General features: G+C 52.2%; 1 protein-coding gene across 3 annotated transcripts in view; it reads right to left on the reverse strand.

The window, feature by feature from the left end:
• The window catches only part of C7H10orf90 (chromosome 7 C10orf90 homolog), a 180221-nt gene that overhangs the window by 86089 nt on the left and 69165 nt on the right, over positions 1-24967 (reverse strand). Inside the window, exon 1 of one of the 3 annotated variants that reach the window (XM_066238922.1) lies at positions 21162-21357. The exons of the other annotated variants lie outside the window; for them this stretch is intronic. The gene's annotated coding sequence lies outside the window, so the exon portion shown is untranslated. Of the gene's footprint in view, positions 1-21161; positions 21358-24967 lie in introns of those variants that run through there. 3 annotated transcript variants of the gene reach the window in all.

The raw sequence follows: 24967 nt of genomic DNA on the forward strand, positions 1-24967 counted from the left end.
TAATACATAAATGCTTACTAACTAGTCCCAGTTTCTACCGCCGGCACCTGCCCATGGTGAATGCAGTCCACTCTGCCTGGTGCAAGAGTCGGCGCTGTCCGGGTTCCTCTCTCGCTAGACTAGAGCTTCTTGACTCAAAGTACTGGGTCCTATTCACTTGCTTCTGTCCCAGGACACCCTGTAGACTTTCATGTGGTAGATCCCTCATAAATGCATGCTGGATTGAATTTGTGGAATAATGTAGATATTATATGAAGGAGAGGGCTCGATTAAAAACAACAACTGAGGCAGAAACAAACTGAAATCAGACACTGAAGACCAACAAAGAAAAGTGAAAACCACCTGGTTAAGCGCCACCTGCTGTGTCTGGGCAGGTCCGAGGAGCATACGATCCCTGGACCCGGTGCAATGTCTCCAGATTCATGTCTTAGGTTCCAGGGTCCACTTCAGGTCATTTGACACAACGTCTCCAGGTAAAGGGCCCAGGAGAGAAGAGACCAGTCGGTGTGCTTTTGCAGGGTGAAGTCCAAAAAAACAGCTTCCTTTCTGATAAGCAGAGCCTTCCACTCTTGCTAAAGGCAATCTTGCCTGTGCTGAATATCTCCATATTGTTGCAGAAGAGGGACGAGGACAGCTAGATGTCAGTTTGTCAGTGGTGGGAGCCACACACAGTGACACCTGTGAGCGGATTCATCCCCGACACCAAGACAGGGCCCACTGCCTGTCCAAGGCATTCTGAGCTGTTCCCTCTGTTCTCCAATGGCGGGAGACACAGCAGAGATCACTAGAAAGTGGGTTAGGCGCTGGGAGACTGTCTGGGGTTCGACCCAGAAGAACCGGGTTGTCAGAATGCCGGTGGAAGTGGAGAGCTTCGGGGAGTGGGGGGGGGGGTGCTCCAGTTCAGCTGATGTTTAAACGAAAAAGCTTGAGCTTCAGCAGCTTGGAAGCACCTTTATAAAAAATATCCTTCTCTAAATGTAAGCGCCTGGGAACAGGGGTCCTCATCTGGTCACTGCCATCTTTCCAGTGCCTGGAACCTCGTAGTACATACTCAATAAATATTTGTTGAATGAAAGAAGGGTTTGCCTTCCTTCCCCCCAGGGCCCTGGGTTACTCATAGCCACACTAACTGTAGTCTGCTTTCGTCCTCGTTACATTCAGTTCCGGGACAGAAGTCTCCACCTGGACAAGCCCACACTGGTCCAGAACCTCCCTCCACAAAACCCGAGAAACACACAAGTCCACGGAACTGGGCATGCTCAGTCTGGGAAGTCCTCCAGGCAAATAGGGAAGGGCCTGTCAGGTGGTCCCCTACCCAGGTGTTCTCTCTGCCAGGGTGGAGCCCAGCTACGCCTTCGTCGGCAGCTGAACCCGAGGAAGGCTGTTCTTCAGGGTGCACACTCATGAGTGTTCGTTTCACCGATGCTGAGAAATCGCCAGGTCTTTGACCTGAGCGGGACTGGCTTCTTCCAAGAGACACTGACTATAAAGGACACTCACTCGGGGTTGACGTGATGCCTCCCGTCCTGCAATCTGACTGCACGCGTGGCCTTCTCACCTTGCTGTGCCGTTTACCCAGCAGGAAGGAAAACGCAGGAGCAGACTGTCTCTTCAAAGGGTGAGGGTGAAGTCTCAAGCTCTGAGCTCTTGCTGCATGGCCAGGATCGGTTATTTAAGCTCTCTGAGGTTCACCTTCCTCATATGTGTGGTAGGGATAGAACCAGCATATGTATTTTAGGGACCAGCATATGTAATTTAATTATGAGAATTAAATTACAGACAACATGAAAAACACCTAGTACATCATTACAATGCAATAGGAGAAAGAAAATATTTCCAATAAATGGTTCTGGCCAAAGGGACATCAATTGGGGGGGGGATACCTTGACCCCTTTCTCACACCATAAACAGGTCATTTTCAATTAAATTGTAGACCTAAATAAGAAAGGTCAAAATATAAAAAAGGAGGTTAGCCTCATGATTTGGGGGCAGGCAAAAATTTCTTAAAAAGGTACCAAAAAAAAGCTCTGATCATAAAAGAAAAGATGGATAAATTGGACTTCAGAAAAATCATAAGCATATATTTATCAAAAGAGACCACTAAGAGAATAAAAAACCAAGCCACAGATGGAGAAGAGATCTCTAAAATACATATATCTTTGTCCTCAATATGTAAAGAGCTCCTACAAATCAACAAGAAGGCAGAGAACACAATTTAAAAAGCTGGATGGAGGACTTAAAAAGGCACGTATGAAAGAGGATATCCAGTAACCAAATAAGCCTATGAGGATATACTCAGCACTATTAATCATCAGAATAACTAAATTAAGAAAACATTGCTGAAAGGCTCAAATGAAAATGTTTGACAGTATCAAATTTTAGCAAGAACGCAGAGCAACCACAACTCCCATAGATGGCTAGTGTGTGGGTGACCTGATACAGCCTATCGTAGGGCCTCATCCACAAAGCTAAAAAAAAATTTCTCTGCCTCCCCTATGATGCACTCCTAGGTATATATCCAAGAGAAATGGAAGAGCTTATCCACTGGAGACACAAACAAGAATGTTGATGACAGATTTCTTCACAACAACCCAAATATTCAGAGTTGAAGAGATGAACAGTAATATAGTCACCCAACAGAATACTATGCAGCTATGGAAAAGAAGACAAGGCAATTGAAACCCACGAAAACATGGACGAATCTCAGAGAACGTCAAACAAAGGAAGCCATATCCCAGGGTATATATAGGTGGTATGACTCCATTTCTATCAAGTTCGATGGGAAAAAGTCATCTATCGCAATAGAAGTCAGAACAGTGTCCACCTTGGTGAGGCGGGTGGAGGTGGTAGTTATGGACGAGGAAGGGACCTGGAGGCACTTACTGATTATTGGACGTGTTCCATCTTGATTTGGGTGGGGATGATAGATGCATACACACGTGTAAAGGGCATCAAGCTGCTCACCCAACGCCTGTGTGCTTTGCTTCCTATATGTGCTATCCCATTAAACCTCATAAAGATCCACTAAGCAGGATGCAAGATACATAGTAACCACTCAAAAAAGTTACTGTGCTATTGGTGTTCGTTCCAATGTCACAATGATAGATTTGTTTCTCCCATCCTCAGCCCATCCCCTGCTACCGGGGTTTCTCTAGAAACACTACAGAAGGAAGCAATTCCTTTTAAATGTAACCTCATAGCTTTTAAAATGTGCATGAAAGTCCAAAATACCTTTGTTTCAAATGAGTGCTCTTGCTGATTATAGCGAGGTGAGATCCGCAGCGAAACAAGGGCACAATCAAGCCTCATCAAGACAGGGACGGAAACAAAGGCGGAGACGCCACCGATTATCAGATGCTGCCAATAACTTGCAACTTCAGGCCCTCTGGGCAGCTTCTTCTCACTCTCGCCCACTTTCCTCTGGAGTCTTTTAAAACACTGGAAAAATCTTCCCTGAATATCCCTTTTACTCAGGGAAGGCGACCTGAGCACAGGTCCATGCCAAAGACGCAACTTCTCCCCAGGTGTGTACGTTACCAGTAGGACTCCACCTGAAAACCGGGACATGAAACAGGGAGGTTGGGGTGGTGACAGAGCTGGTCCCACCTGACTCCTCGGCATTTTGCTTCTTGGAAATTCCTATCTTGACTTCTGGGTTGACCTTGAACTTGTACAGGCTAAATGGATTGGGCTTTGCCGAGGAGAGGTGTGTATGTGTGTGGGGGGGGGGCAGTAAATAACACATAAAATACAGACGTATCCAAGTGCCAGCTTCCAAATAGAAAGGGAACCGGAAGAGATTACCACGTGAGCTCACGCCTCTCTTCACACACAGTTTAAACAAATCAAACTCTTCCCAAGTCCACACTCGGGTCACGTGAACTTAGCAACAGAAGTAGGCAGATGGGAAGTCCCTCCCTCCCTCTACGTGGACTTGCTTCAGAAGGATCTGTTCCACAAAGATCCCAGCCTGTTGACCCCCGAGTCAACGCCATGTGTTTTTGTTTTTGTTTTTTTTCCATTTTTCTGAAGCTGGAAACAGGGAGAGACAGTCAGACAGACTCCCGCATGCGCCCGACCGGGATCCACCCGGCACGCCCACCATGGGGCAACACTCTGCCCACCAGGGGGCGATGCTCTGCCCATCCTGGGCGTCGCCATGTTGCGACCAGAGCCACTCCAGCGCCTGGGGCAGAGGCCAAGGAGCCATCCCCAGCGCCCGGGCCATCTTTGCTCCAATGGAGCCTTGGCTGCGGGAGGGGATGAGAGAGACAGAGAGGAAAAGCGTGGCGGAGGGGTGGAGAAGCAAATGGGCGCTTCTCCTGTGTGCCCTGGCCGGGAATCGAACCCTGGTCCTCCGCACGCTAGGCCGACGCTCTACCGCTGAGCCAACCGGCCAGGGCAACGCCATGTTTTAACATGCCATAGAACTTCTGCTAAACAGTGATGTTTTGGTGAAAGGCCGGTGATTTTGTGAAATGAGTTATCTTTGTGTCAACCAGAATTGGTGGAACATGTCCGGCGCAGCCTGCATCAGATCATAAAGGAAACGTCACGTTCTGATATTACCCCAACCAGCTGGCTGCCTGGCATATAGTCAGGTCATGCCAACGTGTGAGGACCAAAAGGACCCTTGGTTGAGTGCTGTGCCCCTGAGGAATGATTTGAGGTCCTCCATCAGGATGAAAAAATGACATGTGACTTGTGATATGGAAGAAGGCAGAACATCACCGGCAGGCCCAAGAGGTCCTGAGATGTGGGCAGTGGAGACAGAGAGGAGAGCCGTCGCATGGACACAGGGGAGGTGCGCCAGGTGACCCCGCCTTCTTCCTCCAGGACCCGAACAGAGCACGGACAGTTCTGCCCGCGGCTATCAAAACCTAGACGCTTTGCCAGCTGCAAACTCATGAAATGATCCTTGAAATTATATCACCAAGAAAAAATTTCCTTCATTGCTTATTTTGATATAATTTCAATAAATGTACGTACGGTATGTGAAATTATTTCTTCATTTCGTCCTGTTCTGAAAATGAAATTCAATTTATGAGCCAGTCGGTGTGTCCAGCTTAGCAGAACACACGGTCGAGTGTCGTTAGCTAGAGGACCAGGTGCCTAGGCGATGGGGCTTCTCTCCCAGGGGGGAAAACAAATAACCCTTTAGGGGCAAGGGTGTCTTCAAGTTCCTTCCCAGAGGGTTGAGTCATGGGTTTGGGGTTAGTGACAACCGGAAACCCTCTTTCTTCAGTCTGCCGTGTGATCTCTGAAAATAAGGGTGCGGAGAGATCCCCCAGAAGCCAACAGTGTCAATCACCGTGGACACACCTGTGCCCCTCACCTGTGATCCCAGACAAGGAACCTGTGTCCAGGCCGGGCACCCTGACCCGGAAGGGGACAGGTAGGGCTGCAGAGCCCAGGGTATCTCTGTCAAGGCTCTGAACAAGAGTCCAGATGGGGTTGTTCCTGAGAAATGTGTTAACATGATGGTCTCCAGGGATGGGTTTTTGTTGACTTTAAAAAAACCATGATGTGTTTAAGACATGTTGAGTTACAACAGGTAACAGATTCCACAATGGTGTCGTCAGCACTCAGTCTAAGAAATAAATGTGACCAAAAGAGCTGATGTCTTTCCCCCCATCCTCTCTGCCCCAGTCATTCTGCCCTGAAGGCGGTGCTTATCTCTCCTTTAACCCTAGGTGGCCTTGTTTGGCAGGTTTTGAAATGTTTGCAAATAGTATTACACTGTCTATACCCTGGGAGAACTTGCTTTTTCTGCTCAACATTTTAATTGAGATGTATTCAGGTCACTGCATGTAGCTCCAACAGATTCCTTGTTACCACTATATCGTATAAATGAGTCACCTCTCCCCCACCCCGCCCCCCTTTGTTTTGTGTGCTTTTCAAATTTCCTGTATCAGACACCTATCCCTTTCCCCAGCAGAGGAGAACCAGGTTGGTAAAGGGGGAGATAGCCGGCCCTCCTCCTCCTCCTCCCAAGTGCCCTCTCTTGTTGAGCTGGAAACCTGGAGTCACCCTCCACTTCCACAGCCCACAACTGAGTCTTGCTGGAGGTCCCTTCTGTCTGTATCAACCCCTCTCTGCTCTCCCCCTTTGCTCTCATGGCCTTATATCAGGAGTCCATCCTTTTTTTCTTTTTTTTTTTTTGCCTGAGTTGTGGTGCACCTGGTCAGCCTTCCTCTCCTCTCCCTGCCCTAGTTCAAGTCCACGTTTATTCATCCCAACTGCTAGCATCCCAGCTCAGGCTACCATCATCTCGGCTTGTATTACATTACCAGCTCTGTTACTGGTCTCCTGCCTCTGGTCTCATTGCCGGAAGAAGTACCGTTCTAACACAGAAACTCGAACCTCATCGGACCTTCCCCTCCGCCTTGTAAATCCTTTGGCGACTTCTCCTTGTCCTCAGAATGAAATTCAAACTCCGAAGCATGATGTAGACGATCCCTTGTAACCTGACTCTCGCCCACCTGGCCCCATGCCACCCACCACTAACAAGCTGTTGAATTGCTCCTTCCTGGCCGCACGCCGGCTCACCTCACCTGTGGGTTCTTCCGCCTGGGTGTTCTCACCTCCTGTCCCCGCCTAGCCAGTGCTGCCTACTGGTCCTTCGTCACTCCTCTGAGCATCCTCAGGAGGCCTCTCCTCGGCCCCCGTCCCAGTTGGCCCCCCACTCTGTGAGCCTCAGTGTCCGCCGCGTGGTCTGTCCCATGGGTGCTCACACTGACTGGTACCCCCCACCCCTGTTCATCTCTCTTCTTCCCCACGCAGAGCTGGGCTCCAGGGTTGTGCTGTGCACCTCACGTTCTGAGACCCAGCTCAGCCCCCGCCCTTGGCAGGTGCTGGGGGAACACTGGGTGCACTAGGTCAGGCCACGTGGGGGAGAGTGATGGCCGCACACCTTCAGGGACTCCACCTCATTACCGGAACACCGAGAGATGCAGCGCTCTAAAAAAGTGGCTTTTCTACGTAACTGAAATTTCTCCCTTCGAGCCAGAAATACTTTTCTTTAGCAATTTATTCAGAACTTTTTCTAAAAGTGGTATATGCCGCTGGTATTCAGCCACATGCTCTGAGCACCTGGACCAGTGTCTCCAGCCACATTTATTCTCACAGGTCAGCGCCTGTGCCCTGCGCTTGTGCATCACTCTGAAGTAGGTCCCGATGATCTGCTTTCTTGAATTTTTAATGTAAGCAGCAAAGGCGTTTCCAACATTTCCTGATGTTCCACTGTAATGCGCGTCCATCTTTACGTGGTGCAGTCTACAAGAGGCTTTGTCCCGCCCACCACAGGCCTGGAGGGCCGAGCTTCCACAGGGACAGCTGACCTCCCTTCTGTCAGTGACCTTCGCCACCATCTGTCACTTCTCAGTCATTGAGAGAGAGTCCCCTGTCTGCACTGGCCCCGTAGAGTGCTGTTCAGAATTGCCGCTGGGAGCAGACTGGGGGCTGCCAGACAAAGCCACCCAGCATGGCACAGTGGCAGGTCTGTCCCCACCGTCTGCAGACCCTTCCTCTTTTCCAGAGCCCAGCAGAGCGTGGTGCAACTGTCACCACTGTGTCAATGCTGGTGGATTTGATCAGAGAAATGAGATCCTTCTGCTATATCTAAGCAGCAGTCCAATGGCTTAAAAACCCAACCAACCATTCAACCAACCAATCAACTAACCATCCATCCAACCAACCAATCAACTAACCATCCATCCAACCAACCATCCAACCAACCAACCAAACAAACATCCAACCAACCATCCAACCAACCAATCAACTACCATCCATCCAACCAACCATCCAACCAACCAACCAACCATCCAACCAACCAATCAACTACCATCCATCCAACCAACCATCCATCCAACCAACCAACCAAACATCCAACCAACCAATCAACCAACCATCTATCCAATCAACCAACCAAACATCCAACCAACCAATCAACTAACCATCCATCCAACCAACCAACCAATCAACCAACCACCCAACCATTTATCTAACCAACCAACCACCCAACTAACAATCAACCAGCCAGCCACCCAGCCCAGCAATCTTATCTTGCTCTTAAATAACCGTAATTGGCAAAGTCAGAATATTATATACAATAGCTTCATCCAGAGTTGAGTCCCTTGAGTGAGCAAGTCAGAAATACGTTTTCTCAAGTTTACTAACAGCCCCTAGTCGTGCTCATGATACTCAATGGAGATTCAGCTGGACTTAGACCCTCAGCAGTTCCAGAGAAAGTGCAGCGGCCCCTGTACCTATCACTGATTATGTGAAATTAGACACCTCGGGGAACAGTCGGATGCAGCACTTGGATTTTTCAAGTTCTAGGTTTTTTATTTTTCTCCTAACGGTGGCAAACGTGAAGTTAGGCTGTGCAAAGGCCACACCTTTACAGTTTATAGTACTTGCTCTTAACAATAAATGTCACACTGTTATAATCACTCCATTTGACCCCCAACAACCTTACGTTTGTTCTTTGAGCAAAGCCCCAATAAAAAGAGACCTTTTCCCTTCTCGGTGGACATTTTACACTGGGCAGCGTGACACCTTCAGGATACAGTAAGCAAAGGTCCCTGTTTCTAAATTGGCAGGGCTCAGCCAAATGCAAAACACGTCAGTGACTACAGCCCTCGCTTTTCATTTCTGCATTTGCTTGCAACGGGAGGAAAACTGAAATTAATTTTCCAGTTTACTTCGTTGGTAAGCTATTTTGTTTTTACTTTGCTGAATGCTCAAGACACAGTGATAAATGGCAAATAACAATATACCAGCACCTCTCTCTGCCTTCATGGACATTGCCACGTGCCCCCCCCCCCACCCCGCGAAACCTTGCTATCCGGGACGACCCTGTCACAGCGGCCACCAGTGTCACTGGAGTGTGGAGGTCTCAAACCAGAGGACCCCGTGGACATGGACATTAAACATACAGCTCTTCATGGAGTATGAGACACCAGCACAGGGGGCCGTTCAGGATAGACAAGGGACACGCCCTGCCTGGCCACCTGCTCTCCTGCACCAGGGCTCAGCAAGTACTCTCAGCGAAGGGCCAGACAGTAGCGAAGGGCTTTGCAGGCCCCACGGTCTCTGTCACAACAACCCTTCAGCTCGGGCCCCTGCTGCAGGAGCGGCTGGGGACAATGTGAAACTGAACAGGCCTGGCTGTCCCTCCACATGTTATGAACACCAGGACGCGGATCTTACATCATTTTCACGTGTCACAAAAAAAACATTTTTCTTTTGTTTTTTCTTCCAGCTCTGGCAGAGTGCAGAGAAACATTCTTAGCTTGGAGTGCTCACAAAGACAGGTGGAATCATGGTCTAGGATAGCATTTGCTGGCCCCGCCAAGCCCACGGAGGAATGGCCACCCCCACGCCCTCGGAAGGAAACCTCACTCCTGCGGGGAATGTCAGACACCAGTGCCCGCCATGCCTGGGGCCCTCAGCCCCGCGGCTCCGCAAAGAGGCATTCAGAGAAGACCCGAAACTGAGTCCACATGCGCGGTCAGAGGCAGAAGGGCTGGAAGAGGAGCGGGAGGCAATCTAGGAGAAAGTGTCTTTGAAAAATGCTGGAAGAATGTGATTCTCAGACCACCGCCGGTTTCCCCGCGTGGGCCCTCGCCCTCTAATTAATCTTAATAGCAGCTCTGCCGGCATCGGCGCGTGGGATCATGATGAAAATTCAGCACACATTTCATTCAAGCATCTGTGAGGCTTGAGTACCTTTGGCGGCGGCGGCGACGGCGGCGGCAACTCCATGGTGATGAGAGAGCGTGCGGCCCTGGAATTCTCGCAGCTGAGGCCGGGGGGGCGGGTGTGGAGTGCAGGCAGTTATGTTTGATCACCGCTATACAAGTTCCTGTTCAAGTCATTAAAATTCACTCTCAGGATCCCGGTGGTGGCAGGATTGAAATTTCAGTGGTCCCCGCAAGGTGGGAGGGAAGAAATACACACACATACACATACACACAAACACACACATACACATACACACATACACACATACACACACCTATACACACACACAAATACACACATACATACACATACATACACACACATACACACACACATACATACACACATACACATACACACATACACACACCTATACACACATACACACAAACACACACACATACATCCACATACGCACACACATACACACACACGTATATATAAAAGCGAGCCTTCCTTCCATGCTGCGGAGACACCTGCAGAAGGTTCTCATGGCCATGAGACAGGGACGTGACTGGCAGATGTCACTTCCTAGGTCTGCAGCTGCCGATTGAACAAGGGGACCTCAGGAAACAAGGCTTGCATCCCAGATCCCGAGTGAAGGCTGAGGCAGAGGCCAGGACACAGCAGGCAGCAATGTGCCCAGCAGAGGGGGAGGGGGAGGGGGGCTAGAAACCCTGTCCCCACTCCCGCCCACAGCAGCCTGCTAAGCACCCATCACACCAGCAGCCCGCTAAGCACCCATCAACACCTCCTGACAGGAGTGCGGAGAGACCAGAAGTGCAAATTTGAAAGGTAAGTGAGAAAAATATCCCACTGAGAGCTGAATTAGGAGGGGAAAAGCCATGACTAGAAAGGTCCCCACAATTAAAAACAGTCAGGAGAGAACTAGGGCACAGGATGAAGCAGGAATAATCCCTGGCAGCCAAAGAGCCAGAGCGGCCGCCCCCCACCTAGGTGCTGGCTGGCTCCGCTCGCTCCCAGGGCCAGCAGAGCAGGACAGGCTGCCCTGGGGGAGGCCGCCCCTGCAGCCCGCTGCCAATGGGTTGGCAGCTTTTGTTAGCACAGCCCAGAGGGTGTCTAATGGAGGGCGGGCAGGGAGCCTGTCTCCTGTGGTCTGTATGCTCAGGCGGGTGGCAGCTGCAACTCCCTAGATCCTAAAGCCTTTGCCTGGCCACCCCTCCCCTTCCCTTCCCCAGGGTGAACGTGCAGCCAAAGGCCAGTGGCTTCCCGGGAAGAACATCTGTCCCTGACGCTCCCTGTGTTCTCCCAGCGAGACCGACGGGTTGGCTCAGGATGAGAGCAACGGGGTCCAAACAGAACCTCGTCTCTGCACGCCGCATGAGACAGAGCAGGCCCAGACTCACCAGGTGGAAGTGCAGGCTGCTGCCTACCCTCTGTGCCACCCTGGGCAGCCCCCGTGACCCGGCTGTCCATGGCACAGAGCAATCTGCAGAAGGTCATTTAATGGTTTTCATCACTTACCTGGGGACAGAGACAGCACTGGATTCAGATGTCCCCCTCGATTTTAATGAGCATCAGTGGCATGATTGTACCTGTGCTCCTACAGTACCTGCCACCGAGGCCCCCACAGCCATCTGAGAGTCAGTAATGCTGAGGGACAGAGCCTCCCAGAGCTCCCCAACGGGGCAGTGAACCACCAAGAGTGTCTGTCCTTTTATAGCGAACCGAACATACACCACCCCAGCTGCCAATGGGAGGCTCATTTTCACACTTGGCAGAAATAGATCCCCAGGAGTTAAGGGTCTGATCCAGCTCACACCTCACAGCCATGTGCAGGGTGTGCTGGCGCTACTCTTCTGTGAGTGTGAAAAACAAGTGTGTGCACCTCTTCCTAACTCTGTGTTCAGCGGCCTCCCATCAAACACACATACTCCCACTGTGGCTCAAAACCAGCTGCAGTGGGAGTATTTACACCATAGGAAGTGGCAAAGACTAAAACTCAGGGAAAACACCACAGGCTCCCGGCTGAGCTGGTTGTTTTAGAGACTGACGTTGTTGGGCAAATGAGTTTGTTAAATTTGTATTTTTTGAGTTTGCTTGCTTTTATTGTTTAAAAAAATGGCGCTGGGCAGCCACCTGTGTGCTTGCCCTCAGAGCAGGGCAGTTGATGGCAAATTTTGGCTTGCATTCCTGCTCAGGAGGGGCCGTGGTTTTGCTAATGTTTGTTGGAGGAGGGGTCTTTGTGGGCCCAGGCAGTTTTGCTGGGAGAGCAGAGAGCATGCAGGGTGCTGAAGAAGCAGCCAGTTTTTGCAGAGAGAGAGAAGGTGTGCAGATGGGGGGCTGAGGGGCTTTGCGAGCTCCACTGAGACTGGTGGGGCCTTTGATTCTAGGAGGAACCGGAGAAGATTCTCCTGGCTGTGGAATCGAATAATGTGTGAGCTCTGCATGAAGAAGGAAGTGTTTTCCCTGCCTGTTTGCTCGTCGGCCGGTCTGAGACTTTAATAAAGGAACGGCCCACCATTTTTTGGCTCCACTGCTTCTTTACCATCTGCCCGAATCCGGTGAGAACCTGCATGCCACGATGGCGGTGGCCCCTGGCCGTAGGGACGCACACCGTGCAGGTGCTGCTGAGCTCTCAATGGGCAGCGCTCAGCCAGCAACACAGCTGAGTGTGGCTGCACACAGGGGACCCTGGCCCACAGCACACCTGTCACACGCCTTCCACTGCATCAATCGCCTGATGGAAATGGGCTCTGAGGACTCAGATTCTGCCCCAAACGTACTGTGAAACAGACGCAGGGTGGCACAGGTGGAGAATTGCCTTGGCTTTACCGGAGACTAACTAGGAGCCATAAATAGGCACATGCCAGGCTCCCGCACTCGCTAGCTACACAGCTATGGACATGAAAAGCTGTGCCCCCCCCAAACCCATCTTTCCATCTATAAGAGGGGGACCGTCAGCATCACTTCCTGAGAGGGCTGTTGTGAGGACTAAAGGAGATCATGTGTGTGACAGTGTGTAGGCCAGCGCTGGCACTGTGCCCCATCCACGTTGACAGTGGTGGTGGTGCTAGCCATGACAAGACAACACCCTGCCAGGTGGCATGACTCTGGCATCTGTGAGCCCTGATCAAAGGCACACAGTCCAGGGCATTCTGCAACCGGTCCCTCTGCTCACTGGCTTCCAGGGGACACTCTTGTGTCAGAGAGGGGGCCACAGTGGCCAGTATGCTAAGTCACACTCATCATCATTCATTTGTTCACCCATCATCCACCCAGGGTCAGCCAGACGCAGCGCCTGCCTTCAGGTGACCGCCAGGGAGTGGCAGAGCTGGAAATAAGACTCAGGCAGACTCCTGCCCGCAAGCTACACAGCTTCTCCCTGAGACAACAGGGGCAGGTGAGGCCCGAGGGCAGGAGGGCTGCTGATGCAGAAAGCCTCCCAACTCCGTGAATAACCTCAACCAAGTGCCCCCACCCCGAACTCTGCCTGAAGGACCTCTGCATAACGCGGGAGCCCTCGTCTTCAACAGGGAAGGGGGCCTGCCCTTCCCGCGGGAGAAGTTCACTGATGGAAACCATAGCAACCTCCTCCATCTCACGTACCAGCGGTCAGCTTTGTCCCACGTCCCCTCTAGCATGCCGATTGCTTCATTGTGCTTTTTCTCTGTCACCCAGTTGTGTACTGCCGGACTGCCCAGTACACACACACACACACAAACCCAGTCTCCCAGTTCATCTGATTAAATAGTAAAGTGATGACCTCTTTGTGTTGACTCTCTTCTAAGTTTAGGAATAAGACTCTGAACCCAAGGTTTAAACACACACATGTCTAGATAGTATATTTATATAACATTTCAAACATTACTCAATTTACTGCCTGAAAGCAAGGCACTTGTAGAAACCCTAAGCTCTCCAGGGGGCTTCAGCCAAGCCAGTGACCCCTTGCTCAAGCCAGCGATCCTGGGCTCAAGTCAGCAACCTTGGAGTCATGTCTACAATCCTACGCTCAAACCAGCGACCCCATGCTCAAGCTGGCGACCTCGGGGTTTCGAACTTGGGTCCTCTGCGTCTCAGGCTGATGCTCCACCCACTGCACCACTGTCTGTTCTTAAAGCAAGCTCTGCTTTTAAAAACGACTTTCTTTATAGCATCTGGAAAACTGGCATTTCCCCCCGAAACAGGAAACTTCTCTCTGCTCAGTGCTCAGGGCCCTGCACTGGGTTCGTTTAAGGCTTGTCCAAGCTCCCTGTTGTTTGAACAAAGTTGGAAACAGAAAACAAAACGAGGGGGGAAAAGCCAGCCCCTTCCAGCCCTCTCCATCCGGGAGGGACATCACAGCCGGTTGGCCTTCGACGTGGCCGGTTGGCCTTCGACGTGGCCCCTTGGCCACGCTCCTCTCTGACACGTCCATGGACTGGTCCCAGCAGCCCCTCTGATGATTCTGAAACTGAACAGTCTCAGCGGGGACCCTACGCTGCATCCTGGAGGCAAACACACCTGACACGAGATGACTGGCCACTCAGGAGATGCTGGTGACAATCCAGACCCCCCTTCAGCCCTGCCCCCGATATCAACACTTACAGCAAAGACCACTGTCCTTTTAGTGGCTCCACGACTCTCCAGTCATTAGTTACTAATCGCTCTCAGTAGTCCTGTGTGTGGACAACCCCCGGCCGGGAGCGGGAGCGAGAGGCCGCCCCGGGGCCGGCATGCCCCTCCGAGGCCCGGCTCTGGCATCCTCGAACGGATAACCGCGGGTAGATGACTCCACTTCAGTGCGGTTCAGTTTCCTTACCTTTTAAATATTCATGATCATGCTACCTACGTGACGAGGTTATTGAACGGATCAAATGGAATATCTGTGCTCGAAAGATAGCGAACCAACAATTGATGTTGTTCATTCCTTTTCTTTTTTTTTTTTTTAATTCGGCTAATATTATTTGAGGGCCCCTGTGCATCAGGCTTCACTGAGTGCTGAGGAGATAACGGTGGAGAAGCTGGGCCAGCTCCTCGCCCTTCAGGGGACGCGCGTGCAAAGGCAAAAAATCAAAGGGAGGCTTTGAAGTGTCAGAAAGTCCTGTGAGGGTGCCACGCAGGTCTGAAATCCAGGGTACAGGGGTGGCCCTGTGGGACCAGTGGGCTCCTTGAAGCGCGGGCAGAGGATGGTGCAGGGTGTTCACGGGAGGCCACAGTTTGGGCAGAGCTGACACCGCGGGGCAGAGAGGATCCTGGTGGGCGGAGGCTCCGAAAGTGGGCAGAGCGGCGCTGGGGGGCATAGGGCAGTGGTGAGGATGACCAGAGGTGTGGACGTTTCCAGAAAAGCACTTGTGCCCAAGAGGGGCAAAGCAGAGGCAGGGAGACCAGCAAGGGAGGACGCTTGGAAGAGGGGACAGGCAGGGCTTGGTGACAGGGCACGTAATGCAGGGAAGACGGCAAGGGAAGGAATGAAACAGGGTCCCTATCTAGATTGCCCACTGAGGCAGGAGGACCACAGGGAAGGCTTGGGGTGGAGGGTGGGGCCGACGCGTCCAGACCGAGACGTGCATCACACATTCTGAGGACGCATGCAGGTTCAGGGGGCAAGTGACCGCAGGGACGTGGGGATCTCAGCGTAAAGGGGACAGTGCCGCTGTCCCCGGGGATGGGTGAGGGCCCCCGGGGAGAGGACAGGATGGAGGTAAGAGGACTCAGGCCGGGGCTGCAAGGAGACGTGGCTGGAGATGTGAAGGAAATGAACCAGGAAGACATGGAGCCTTGGAGCCTAAAGAGGAAGACTCCTGTCCTCTGCTGCTGGGAAGTCAAGTGCTAGCCGGACTGAGGGGTGCTGCCGTGGTTGACCTTGGTCAGAGCAAAGGCCGACTGCGGCAGGTGGAGAGAAGGAGGGGACTGAAGACGAGAGCACGGAGCGCTGAGCACGCGTCTGCGCGGTTTGCCGAAGGAGGAAGCCGAGAGGTATCTGCAGAGAGAGCTGCAAGGTCAGGAGAGGGTATCCTGAAGGTGGGACAGGCGTGCCTGCTGGTGGACAGTCCCGGAGAGGAGACATGGCGGGTGTCTCACGAGACACCGTAGGAGGGAGAAGAGGAGGAGAGACGCTCTGGAGACGGCAGGAGGGGTGGAACAGGAGCCAAGGGGATGCTTGGGCACCGACCAGAACATGGGGCCATCTCTGCGGCCACAGAACTCCGCAGTGTCTGCTGCTGCGTGCCCAATCACCACCCGCATCGCCCCTAACGCCACCCGGATTTACTGCCCCACATGACTCCCAGGAGGAAGTCAGGCAGCGTGTGGCTGGGCTTCCTGCTTGGGGTCCCTCGAGGCTGGCGTGGACGTGAGCCCGGGCCGTGCTCTCGCCTGGAGAGGGAGGTACTGTCCCACGCTCGTGCGGGTTGAAGGGGAAGAGATTCCAGTCCCTGTGGCTGTTGGACTGAGGTCCCCAGTTCCTCCCTGGTTGTTGCCAGGGGTTGCTCTTGGCTCCTAAGGGCCACCCTCCGGTCCTCACCACGTGGCCCCCTCCCCTTCTCCAAACCTCCCCCTCACACCGGATGTGTCGGGCCTCAGGAAGGACCTGACCCCTTTTCAGGGCTCCTCTGATTTTGTTGGGTTCTCTGAGAAAAATCTTCCTGATGATTAACTCAAATTCAACCAATTTGTGTCCTACCCACGGGGTTGTCCTACCCAGTCACAGGCTGGGCCCACACCTGAGGCCAGAGGCTCAGAGGGGACACGTCCACCAGGAGACTCTCGGCATTCTGCCCACCGTTGAAAGAGGCGCGAGGTGGAGACGGGCAGGGCAGGACTAGGTGTAGGGTCTGTTTCTCAGGGCCTCAGGGGCCAAGTCCATCTGCTGAGAGACGTGCACAGGGAGAGCAGGAGGGCTGAAGAGGGAAGACAGGAGGGATGGCCGGCGGAGAGCTGGCAGGAGGCCGGACAGGACGGGAGCCCGGACACGCGGCGCTGGCAGGGGTGACCAGGGCGGATCCGGGGCCGGCAGCTAGGGAGACGGGGTGCGGGGCGACATCACCAGGCTTCTCAAGCAGGGAGGGAAGCGGTCATGGGGGTCAGAGGACCAAGGACACCCTGTACTTCCCAGCTCGGGGTGGTGGTGCAGGAGAGAGAGCAGGGCTCCCAGGGAGCAGACAGTGATGGCAAGGAGCAGATCTTGAGACCCTGGCTGTGGGCTAATAAGAGACCTGTTCTTTGCACTACATTTGTGCAAAAAAAAAAAAAAAAAGAAAGAAAGCAGCTCTTCCTGGGGTCCCTTGGGGTCCCGGCCTCCTTTATTGCGTCACAGCTCCTGACAATAAACTAGTTTTGAGTGAAGGAACTTAAATCCATCTCTGGTCCTTACAACCTGGCACACCTGCTTACCCCGCCCCATGTCAGGCTCTGTGAGGTGCCGAGGGGGCTGGCACACAGGTCCATCCTCCGAGGGCTCCACAGCCTGGCACAAACCTGCCTGCGGACCATCTCTGCACAGGAAAGACCCAGACAGGCCAGCATGACAAGTGAATGAGCCAGGTGTGTATCTCAGCAAAAAGTTTTGAAAACAGGCACGAGAAAAGAAATTAGACACAGAGGGCAGGTCGAGAGGACAGCGGGGTGCGCACTGAGAAAGTGACCGGAGAGGGAGTTTATGGAAGGAGGTGGGGGGTCTCATCTCTGCACAGCCTGTTGGCTGGCTGTGACCAACCTGTGCTAATGGCTCCCAGTGTGACAAACGCTTCAACCAAAACAGCATCAGAATGAACACTCCTGTGACTGTTCCCCCCACCATCACCCCTTGGCACGGAACAACCAAGCATCAAAGACCCTACCCTCCACCCCAAACGCCGGAAATGCTTCTGAACCAGGCAGGACGCAGGCCTGTGTCATCTCTAAGTTTTCTTAGAACAAGAGGAAAAAAGAAAAGCGATGCATCTTTATAGCTGGTGACCCAGTGCACGGCATGGTGGCCGTACCACTCGACTCACGGCAATCCTTGTGACGCAGAGGGGACAGCACACCTCTCCAAGATCTCTTTAAAAACTCAAAGGAAGCCAACGCTTTCGGTGAGCACTGTGCCGCCCACCACGCTGAGCTCTGGGCGAAGCACACACCCCTGCTTCATAAACGGCACCCCAGTTTATGACGCGTTCTCTCTCATCTTGTGTGTGTGTGTGTGTGTGTGTGTTTCTGAAGTTGGAAACGGGGAAGCAGTCAGACAGACTCCCGCATGCACCTGACCAGGATCCACCTGGCATGCCCACCAGGGGGTGATGCTCTGCCCATCTGGGGCATCGCTCTGTTGCAACCAGGGCCATTCTAGTGCCTGAGGCAGAGGCCAAGGAGCCATCCTCAGCGCCTGGGCCAACTTTGCTCCAATGGAGCCCCGGCTGCAGGAGGGGAAGAGAGAGACAGAGAGGAAGGAGGGGGAGGGGTGGAGAAGCAGATGGGTGCTTCTTCTGTGTGTTCTGGCCGAGAATCGAACCCGGGACTCCTGCACACCAGGCTGATGCTCTACCACTGAGCCAACTGGCCAGGGCCTCTCTCTCATCTTTTAATTCCCCTGCACAGGGCTCGGTGCCTGCAGACTCCAAGTCCTGGGGGCAGGGACTTCATTAAGGTTGTGTCAATCAGGGGAGAGTTATGTCCATTCTCAACAGTGCCGCTGGGGCCCCAGGGATGCTGCGTACGGCCCTCCTCGCCTCTCCCAGCCCCTACGCCACCAGCGAGCTCTTCCACTTGCAGCAATTTGATGCATTTAAATGGACCCCTTGAAGTTAATATATTTTTACCCAGTTAGCAGGGTTTTATTTCATGCTACTCTATATAATGCGATGCTCAACGGCTGTGAAGCAATAAAAGGAGTTAACTGGAAAACTTAATTAGGAGAATTTAGAGACTACCCAGGATTCTTACCGAGTTTCTGAAAACTTTGCAATGATGTACGAATATTCCCGAGAGGAGTCTAATGGGAATCCCAGAAAGGGTTTCTGGGAGCTGTTGCAGAAGCATTCTCAAGGGCACTGTTTCTTACGGTCTCACTGAAGGTATTTTACTGAAAAGAAATAAGAAACCCACCAGGAACACCCATGGTTCCGAGGAGAAGCGAACCCACAGCATCCTCTTGCTTCTGACTTCCCTGGGGAGGTCCCTAAGTGTCCTTTCTGCTTTGTTTGACTGGACACAGCCTACTCCTCCCCACACTTCCCATCTCTCATGGTCTTTCAGGCTAAAGTGACCTCATTTAAAAGGTTAAAAAAAAAAGAAAAAGAAAGAAAAGGTAACAGTATTTGAGTCACAACAGAATCTTTAATCAAGACCCCAAAAACCTATCTCCCAGCCCTGGCCGGTTGGTTCAGTGGTAGAGCGTTGGCCTGGTATGCAGGAGTCCCAGGTTCGATTCCTGGCCAGGGCACACAGGAGAAGCGCCCATCTGCTCCTCCACCCCTCCCCCTCTCCTTCCTCTCTGTCTCTCTCTTCCCCTCCCACAGCCAAGGCTCCATTGGAGCAAAGTTGGCCCCGGGCGCTGAGGATGGCTCCATGGCCTCTGTCTCAGGCGCTAGAATGCCTCTGGTTGCGACAGAGCGACGCCCCAGATGGACAGAGCATCGCTCCCTGGTGGGCATGCCGGGTGGATCCTGGTCAAGCGCATGCGGGAGTCTGTCTGACTGCCTACCCGTTTCCAACTTCAGAAAAAATACAAAAAAAAAAAACCCTATCTTCCCAGGGCACCCTGGGCAGGGTCTCCTGGGGCAGCAGTCTCCAAGGCCACGCCCCTCCCTTCCCGGGCACGTGCACTCAACCTGGACCCACGGCTCTACTTTTATTAAAGCAGAGGTGCTCATCAGCAGGCGACTGCCAGGGAAATAGATGTTGGGTTTGGTGCCAGTCCCTTCCAAGGAAGCTGGGATTGGGAAGTAAAGAGGCCATTCTCTGATGCAGTCACCCAGGTCCAGCCCAGTCTGTAACCGGGAGGCCAGGCTGCTCCTGCTGCAGACTCTGTCACCTGTTGCTTGTCCTCAGGGTGTCCCTGCACGCTGGGAGGAGGCCCAGTGGAGCACAGCGCATGAATAATGAATGAGTTCTCACCTCCCACCATCAGCAATCCACTCAAAGGCCACAAATGAAACACCCATGCATATTCCTGCTGGAAAGGAGAAGCACAGCCTCCCAGGATGGGGGCAGGGGAAGGTTGTGGGAAGGTTGTGGGAAGGTGGGTCCTACCCCAGAGTTGACCCTTCACTGACCCCACTGCACTGAACTGTTTCATACCACTGAGTTGAAAGGCACAACTCCTCCTGGATGGAGTGGGCTGGGGACCTAGGACACTAGACATAAGAAAACCCCATGTCAGACTGGGACGTGGAGGACCCAGGTTCGAAAATCCAAGGTCACCAGCTTGAGCATGGGCTCATCTGGTCACCAGCTTGAGCCCAAGGTCGCTGGCTTGAGCAAGGGGTCACTCACTCTGTTGTAGCCTCCCCCTCCCCAGCCAAGGCACATATGAGAGAGCAATCAATGAACAACTAAGGTGCCACAACAAAGAATCGATGCTTCTCATTTCTCTCTCTTCCTGCTGTCTGTCCCTATCTGTCCTTCTCTCTGTCTCTGTCAAAAAGAAAACCTCATCCACAGGTCTTTGGCCGCCAAACCCCAAGACAGTCACAGGGCAGGTGGTCAGAGCCCTGTGCTCCTGGAGACCCAACACAGGGCGCCTGTGCCCCCTCCCCCAGGGGACAACTGTGCTGCAGACAGCCTCAGAGGGACTTCTGAGGACCACCCAGGTCTGGCCTCTGCGCTCAGTCATCTAAACTCCTGAAATAAACCCACTGCACCGACACACACGCACGCCACACTTTCTGCAGGCCCCTGGACACACCAGGGCCTTCCACAGTCCTACCATGCACCTGCCTTAACTCTCACCCACGACTTGGGGACAGCACCCCCTACCCACCAAACGCCCCCCTGGGGGACACACAGCTCCACCCAGTCAGCTGTGCTGGTTCCTCTCCTGCTCAGTCTGGCACCCAACTCAGTCTGCACAAGGAGATGTGCATTTCTACGTGCGGGTCATTGAAAGTCTTTGAAAAGTCAGTTCAGCTCTTATGGGCAGTTTAGTGCCAGCCGCTGGGACCCCTTCCTCTGCGAGCACGGGGCCACCGGGTCAGGCTTATCAACTGCTTGTGTACAGGTGTTTCGGTGAGATTTCATGCCTAAGGGGCTGCACAAATCTTTAGTCTTGATACCATTTTACACCAAGCAAATTTTACTGAACTCTGTTCAAAGAACGTTTGAAACTTGTAAAGTATTTTGCATACACATTACCCATGGCTAGAGAAAAGGCAAAACCGACACAGGTTTTTTTTCAGGAGACACCTCTTACTGAAATCTACCCCCATGTGGTTGCAAACTATTTCACATCTTAAGATATTTTGGTGAGGAAACGGAAAAAAAAATGTTCTTACCGGGTACGCCCCCAGCAGGCCTCGTCGCAGGTACTTCAGCGCGTTAGCCTGCAGTCCTCCGCGGGCCAGCACCCATGGGCAGGGCTACTATTAGCTCTGTTTTATCCACGGGCTAGCTCCGTGGTTAAACAGATTGTTCGAGACCACAAATCTCCCGTGGGAAGCTGAAGAGACACAAACCCAGGGGAGCCTGGTTCCCAAGCTCACCGTCTGCCTGAGAATGATCTTCGCCCACAAGCGTGAGCCTGCGCGTCTCGGTGCTGCGTTAACATGCCTCTCCCGGCTGCGGCCAATTTCCTAAGCTTTGGCACCTGACCGGTGGGAAGTCACCTGGGTGCTGGCCGGCATCCAGAATCTGCTGTAAAGGCTCCCTCTTGAGGAAGAGGGGTGGGATGGAGCGGCCTTAAAGGCGAACACTGGAGGGGAAGCGGGAAGCACCTGACTTCTTACTGCTGGTGCCCCGGGATGGGGAGGGGGGCTGGCTCTCCCCTCCTAAGACCTGCATTCTCAACTCCTCTCTGGATGCTATGAGATCTGTCTGTTCTAACAAATCTACGTCCCTAAAGGGTAATTTGAGTCAGTTTCTCTCACCACAGATGAAAAAGATAAAGACCACCAAGACAGGGTGCAGGACAAGTCTCCACCCTCCCCCACCCCACCACACATGTCTCCCCCCCGACCCACTCATTCCTCAGGGACTACCCACGTTGTCAGTTTGCTCCCACGTTCTCCGCCCTGTTTTGCCAGTCCCACGTGACTGGCATTCACTGTTGTCACGGGAGGTGTCCTTGTACACTAACAAGGCAGGGCGGCAGGTGTCCAACTGGACAACTTGCTCACAGCTGGGCTGAGTGATACCCGGCTTAGACCGGTTGCACTGCGGAGGGGAAAGCCCAGGGCTTACAAGTGGAGCCTTCTGCTGTTGCTTAGCGGGGTGGCCACACCAGGTCAGGTTTCTCACTCCTCTGACTCACTTAGTCCTTCCTCCCTTCCTCACCACCAGCAAAATGGGACCAAGAGGAATATTCAGGCTGGGCCTTTTGTTCTGAAGAACTAACTCAAAGGAATCGGGTAGAAAAAGCCATTTTATGGAGAGAACTCCAGCCCCAGAGTTGCACTGACCAACAGTGTGCACCAGAAGCGAGCTGCAAAGCAACCCACTGGCCACCAGGAGAGGGCTGCTGGAATCTGCCCGGTGGTAAGATTCCACGGAGGTCCATCCTGCTGTAGCACCTTCAGGCTGCAGCGTGCGGCTCCAAAGACCAAAGACGCTCCTGGGTGCTCTGCTGGCGTTCCTCCATTGTGTGGGTCATATTTCCTCTCTTCTCCCTCCTTCGGGAGCCAGACCTTTGTGCCTCTTTTTTCAGAGGCTGTCACCCCCTTCATGGGCCTGAAACGGATGACCGGAGGAGTCTAAGATGAAGAGCCGCTCACATTTGCTAGTGTCAAATGTGCACTAAACAGCTATCTCTTGTGGCTGCATAAGATGTGATGACAGTTTGAAAACTCCCTACCATGTGAATCCCGCACTTGGAGCATGGAGTCTTTAAAAAACAAGACTACATTTCCCAGCATACTTAGCTGCTAGGAGTCAGGCATGTGACTCAGAGACCACCAATCAGACGAGCCCCTGCTGGACTTTGGTTCAAAGAGCAGCTACAGGAGGAATCTCTTGGGGCCCTCTTGCTAGGGCACCATGTCCACATCCCAGTTGCAGAGGACCATGTGATCCTCAGGTTGGCAGCTGTGGTGCCCACTTCTTGTTGTAACAGGCACAGCAGGATATCAGGAAGGGTGTGGGGCTGCAGCAGCTTCCAGGTGTGGTAGGGGCAGTGTATTCCTGACATCAGCTGCAGCTCCTATACCTGGTCATCCTGCTTTGGCCCGAGAACCTAGTCCTGGAGTGTAGCCTGCTCCCAGGCTCCCTCCACAGATGTCCCTCAGTATGTCCCCTGACCCAGCAGCAGGGGACTTTGTCTAAGAACTAAGAACCCTGCCTGGGCAATGCCCCAGGAATGTGCTGAGTGTGTGAAGGGCGATTTTAAGACCAGGACTTTTTCTTCCCTGCTCTTGCCTCAACAGGTGCGGGTGTTACCTAACTCTGCCTCTCTGGCTGGTGTCTTCTGACTTTCTTTTTCCTTTTCCACGACTCAGACAAAACCTAAGGACACTTAATGAACCTGAACGGATGGTGTGTTAAACAAAGGGGCGTAGCTCTGCACCAGCGTTCGCCGTGACGGAACCTGCTGGAACCTTGTAGATTAGTGAGTAGGGCTGGTCTCCGGGTTCCATAGGAATCTCCAGTTAGACAGGAGACAAAGCCCCTCAGTGGGGGGGGGGGGGGCACCTACATAACAACATGGCTACAGGAGGGAATGATGGACGTGTATCTTTCAACTTGGTTCTACTTATTCTCATCCCATGATTACTTTTCTTTCCCGATTTCCAGACATCATAAAAATGATGTCGTCCAGAGATGCAAGCCATATCCCGTGTGACTTCCCATGATCCCAAGGAGTGAGTCCAAAGTCTTGAAATAACATGGGTATTGGACTACTTACAACATGAAAGTATGTATCAAGCACTCTGATAAGGTGCCAAAGAACTATAAAACTTAGCATTAGCAACGCCATTTTACAGAGGAAAAGTCAGGCCTCTTACCCCCTCCTTTCTGTGGAGAAAGGAAAGAGAAGAATGCAGGAGCTTCCTGGCTTATAAAGGCAGCTGGGTCATCTAGTCATAGTTCATCTGATTTCTAGAATTCTCTGAAAGGGTGCCTGGGGCCAGAGTAAAGAAGATTGAACTTATCTGAAAACCTTAGAAAACAATGTTTATGTACCTTAATCAAGAATTCCTATACTCGGACTCACCCTAAAGTCATGAGAGTAACATATACCTCTAGACAAAGGGATCACAAGCCCCTCCTTACCCACCCCAACCGGTACTTGATTTTGTATAAAAGCAGGCTCAGAACTGTATTAGGCCCTATATTATTTGGGATTGTGCCCTGTGTAGCTAGCCGGCGAATTAATAAACTCCTAAAAAATTCATCTGGACTTGGTGTCTTAGTGGAACTTGCAGGTTACATTCCAATAGCACTCCTCTTAAAAAATGGGGTGGGTGAAGCCACAAAGTCACAGATCAAGAGGCTGTCCTCTCAGTGGCTCAAAGTCATTCTACAGGAGGGTTTCCCATCCTTGGTTGACACTTTGGACAGTTTGGACTGGATACTCCTCAGTTGTGGGATCTGTCCCGGGCATCATAGGACATCTAGTAGCATCTCCGCCTCTACCCACAAGATGCCAGTACGACCCCTTTCCCCAGTTGTAAAAAAGAAAGATGTCTCCAGACATCATCACCATATGACCCTTGGTGGAAGGGGGGGGCAAAATCACCCCTATTAAGAACTGCTCAAAATCTGTGATTTTGTTAAAAGGTGGCGTAACAGACCTTTGCCAAATCAAAGTGCTTAAAACGGTGTGTGTGTGCACGCGTGTGTACGAGTGTGTGTGCACACAAGTGATTCGGCTTCAGGAATGTTATTCAGTCAAACTCAAGAGTTTTACATTAAACCTCAAAGTAATTTTCTTTTATCTCCAAAACATCTAGAGAGGAAAAATCATTATGAATTCTAATACACAGAGCTCAAAAATCTCTCATTCTCCAAAGTCATCTCCCTTTATTTGAGATGTTCTATCGAAAACAGATTCTAGGTTGTCTAAAAAAAAAACCCCTTATCCAACTTTATATTTCAGGCTTAAAAACGCTGCATTGATATTCCTACAGTCCCTTCTGTTTCATATTTA

The sequence above is a fragment of the Saccopteryx bilineata genome, chromosome 7 (assembly GCF_036850765.1).
Source record: "Saccopteryx bilineata isolate mSacBil1 chromosome 7, mSacBil1_pri_phased_curated, whole genome shotgun sequence".
Classification (NCBI taxonomy): Eukaryota; Metazoa; Chordata; class Mammalia; order Chiroptera; family Emballonuridae; genus Saccopteryx; species Saccopteryx bilineata.